Source organism: Amphimedon queenslandica, unplaced genomic scaffold, assembly GCF_000090795.2.
Source record: "Amphimedon queenslandica unplaced genomic scaffold, v1.1 AMPQUscaffold_12944, whole genome shotgun sequence".
Taxonomy (NCBI): Eukaryota; Metazoa; Porifera; class Demospongiae; order Haplosclerida; family Niphatidae; genus Amphimedon; species Amphimedon queenslandica.
In genome coordinates this window covers 41,306-45,919 of record NW_003546820.1, presented here as the reverse complement: position 1 = coordinate 45,919, position 4,614 = coordinate 41,306, and the positions used below count along the sequence as shown (strand labels likewise).

General features: G+C 33.7%; 1 long non-coding RNA gene across 1 annotated transcript; it reads left to right on the top strand.

The window, feature by feature from the left end:
• Positions 1-1,356: 1,356 nt before the first annotated feature.
• Positions 1,357-4,127, top strand: LOC109586114 (uncharacterized). Its single transcript, XR_002186831.1, has 4 exons — positions 1,357-1,375; positions 1,612-1,678; positions 3,117-3,258; positions 3,893-4,127. It is a non-coding gene; the product is annotated as an uncharacterized LOC109586114 (long non-coding RNA).
• Positions 4,128-4,614: the final 487 nt, after the last annotated feature.

Below are 4,614 nucleotides of genomic sequence, written 5' to 3'. Positions count from 1 at the left end.
AGTCCCAGCCAGAACTCTCCATTGAGGTCTCCAAATCCTTTTTCATAGTCAGCCCAGTTGAGGTAGAAGTCATTAGAACCATCCATTCTCCTTTGAAATACAGTCCATCCACCTCCATTACTCATATCACAATAGACCTATTGAATATAAGTTATATACATGTACAATGTAGCTTCTGTATTATATAGGCCCACACTACCTGTCTTTAAAACAGAGGTGTCCTCGTTTCAGAGGTACTTTTGCATAGTCAGGACATCAAAATGTCATCATTATTATTGGTTCTATATATTATTTATATTGAAATTATATTTACCTCAAAGGCTGGTAGTTCATCAGGTTTCACAGTATATACTCCACTGCATACTTTACCATTTTCATATGCTTCCTTACAGTCACGAGGGAGACAACCTACAATAAAACAGATTTGTCTAATTATTATTATTATTGACTGTATGACTTACATGCTTCCTGTGTTTCTTGTGCAGTAGCAATGCTAATAAGAATGAAGCATCCTATCAGCTTAAAATAAGAACAGGAATCCATCTTGTCTTGACTTGCTGTATAGAACTAATACTGAACAATCCTTTTACTGTAGGTTACCAGTGATGAGTGTTTGTGTACAGCTACTGCTTTTATAACATGATGGAGCTTTATTAGTCAAAATTATTATGAATTTACTTACTACTACTGGTCAAAATTATTGTGAATTTCAGATGCCATTAGTTGCTACTGTTACTACTAATGTTTTGGCTGACAACTAGCCAGGGATACTTGTTATTGTGAAAGTATGCAAAACCAAAACTGACCTCTTCTACTCAAATACACATGTAACATTATTATTAATATTCTTTTTTGTCATCAGTCATTAGTACCTTTTATTAAGATGCTGCTCAGGGTACATGAAATGTTGTGTTTTGTGTTACTTCACATGTTGTATGTGGTAGTTGTAGTGGTGTCCTAATTGCTGTTATTTTCACGTTCTCCTTAAACCTTCAGATTTAAACCACATCCAATGCTATTTTTTATTGCATATAGAGTCTATACTATTCACAAAACACAAAAATTAGCTTACATGAACATTATTTTTTGAGCACATTTTTATGAAAAAAATTTTTAAACACTCAAAAATTTGAACAAATGCATGTATACAGTAGTGTAGTGTAGAGATGTTTGATGTTATGTTGTACAAATTTGAAAGAGCCTCTAATTGTGATTCTGTGCCAAATATGACATTTACCTTACTATAGAATTACAGAAACATTTCTTTTTGAAATTGAACCATTAGAATGCCTAGCATAATAAAAATAAACTGATCCTTACCATTATTTTTAACAAAAAAATGTTACAAATTTTTATTACCACTAATGAATAAAAGGTATTGATAATTATGAATTATAAAGACATATATAATTCATTTTTGATTGGAATTATATTTGGTGATTTGTTAAAATTTAGCAATGCATTAGCAGTTTAGCAATAGCCATGTATGTGAAGAATGAAACAAAAGGAAATGTACTTTTATTCAGTGCAACCGCATCCACCAGTTTATTTAGTATTACTATTTAATATTACAGTTGTGTAGTTAATTATTTAATTGTTAATTATTTGTAGTCAGTTAGAAGCCACCAATACTCATTCATACAGTTTCTATCAAAGACAATATTGGAAATCAATGAAGGTAAGGGAAACCATTGATATAATGGGAGGGGAAGGGAGGAAAAATAAAGAAAATTTTTACACAGCAATATGTATCTGAAAATGTAATAAAAATTGGGGATGATTTTAGAGCCATTTTTTGAAAACACCATGGAATATGATGCTCGAGTTTAGTGTCAGTAATTTTAAAAAATTAATTAATAATAATTATTACTCATTTTCATTCAACTTCACTTTATAGTATCTACTGATTTCTGTTCATACTTTTAACTTTATTAAAGATTATTATTATTATTTTTAAAATGGGCTATAGCCTTGGGTATTTTTCAAAAGTTGGCTAATTTTTTTGAAATGGTCATAACTCAAAAAACATTTGTCGGAATTAGCTCAAACTTTCTACACAGCATAGTGTCATCAATATGTATCAAAATGTAATAAAAATTGGGCTTGATTTTGGAGCCATTTCAAAGAAAAACCATGGGCTTTAGCCTTTTTTACAGTACAATAAGAATCTTTATTTAAAGACACAGCATGAGTAGGGAACAAAATTAATGAAGTTGGAGAGAAGTAATAATGAAAAATAGGTTAGGTTAGGAAAAAATAAGATAAAATAAAATAAAATAAATTTTATGTGCAATACTTAGATGAGCCTCAGATGCAGCTCTACTAAACATAGGCGGCGGCAGGGTCGGGCATGGATGGGCAATGCCCGACCAAAAATTTTGGCCGGAAATGAAAATTTAATTAATGACATCATTTTTAGTCATAAATAATTACCATAGCTAACAAGAGACAGTCTTTTCTGCTTTCCTTTGTCAACAAGCCTTCCAGGAGGAACAGGACTAGCATTTTACAGGTTGGATAGAGCTTTACAGATAAGATAGGGGGCCTTTTAGGCTCAATTTTTATGCTATATCATATTGTATGAGTGCGTTGAGTATACACTAGTGATGGGCGATTCCGAGTCCGGAGTATTCGATCCTTCGATTCCGAATGGAATCGTACTCGTATCGAAAGAGAAGTAGGAATCGTTTGAAACGATTCCGAACCAAACCACACCCAACCGCACCTTTTAATATTAATAATAGTTAATAAATCAGTAGTTAATACCTTAATTATTGCTGTAATTGATACCACGTGGCTTTGCGCATGCGCAGATGTAGTATCGGTATTCGATTCCAGTCTCAGAAGTATTCAGAATCGGAATCGAATGCAAATTTCTGGATTCGCCCATCACTAGTATACACCCAAAATACGTGGGAAAAGTGGGTGTGGCCAAAATGCCTATGCTACTAAAGTCAGATGAGTCAATAGACATGTGTATATATTGAGATTGAGACCCCCGAAGACATCTTATAGTAGGTATTTTTTCAAAAATTGGCCAATTTTATTGAATAGCCATAGCTCAAAAATATTTATTAAATAATTTTTAACTATTGTCTTTATTAATCAGTTGTTAGGGAACATCCTCTGTTGTCAAGGGTTACTACCTGATAGTGTGTTGTACCAGTTAGCGTTTGATATGGGCTGGTGTCTCGTTATATTCTCCTCTCATTACAACATTCACCAATTAATGAACTAACTGTTAGTAAAATAAATAAAGTAAGTGGATCTGTACTATAGAGAGGGAGCCTCTAAGGCAACAGGTACAAACAACATGATTATGAACATACATGTACAAGTATACATGTATTTCTCCCCTTTTTATTAAAAAATTCATAGTCTATTTTAGTCAAAACTTGGCCAAAACAATGATTTTCAGAACAGCTAAAATGGTTTATTAATGGATCTTAGCTAATTCATGGATGATATCCATGAATAAAAATTTTTTCATGGCAGACATATACATGTAATTTGCCCGCTGTTGTGTAAGTATATGTTATAACACCCCAGCGAGAGATATACCGTAGGTCGGGCATAGATACTACATACACACATGGATAAGAAACAGGAAGTGATATTAATGTGCCATGCTCTTGGCTCCGGAAATGACTCATAAAGCATAATAATGAACAATCTACACATGTGAATAAGCATGGCCATCAGCAATGAAGATAGTGAGGATTTTGACTTGATCTTTAATGAAGTTCTCTGTGTGGATGAGTTTCAAATGAATACTCCTATAGATAGGTTGCAGTAGGCGTGGCCAATTATCACATCCGCCATGTTGGAGTACAACTCGGAGTACAAGTGCAATGATAATGTCATGACTTTTGTTAACAGTTAGCCTTTTTAGGAGCTAATGAGCTGGAACAGAAACGCTGATTGATTGATCTAGGTAGCTCTGGCAGTGACAAAGAGAAAAAAGAAACAGATGAAGCAATAGTTGACTACTCAGGCTGTGCATGACACCTGAAGACCTGGAAACTGACTAGACTAATTAGTACTGCATTGACTTTCAGTATTGTCCACACACAACAAATACATATTCATTCTTGTTTTGGTTTTGAAAGAGGAGCCTGGGAACAGTATAAAGGCACAGCACAGCTAGCTAGCGAGCGAGAATATGGGAGTGACTTAGTTTATGCTTAAACTAATTCCTCTTGATTAGATAATCATAATTATGTATTGTATATATAATGCACTAATACTCACAATAATTTAACAGTATAATAATAATGAAAACACTATAATTAACTATAATCACTTCTTTCTACAATCTGGACAGTACCAGATTTTTCGTCATGGAGGAGCAGATAATTTCAAGCAGGCGAAATGAAACCACTGATATGGACAAGTGGTGTTATCACATGCTACCATTTGACCACTCTCTGGCTGTTGGCAGTAACAGTATACTGGTTCAGTAGTTGATACATCAGCTTTGCCCGTTTGTACTGCATCCTTTGGTGCATGAGAAAAGAATTTCCCTAGCAACTCTGGTAAAATAGCTCTCTTAAAGAATGACTCTGCTTTTGAAATGCATCCAGTGATGAATTCAGTATTTGGGAAGATTCTTTC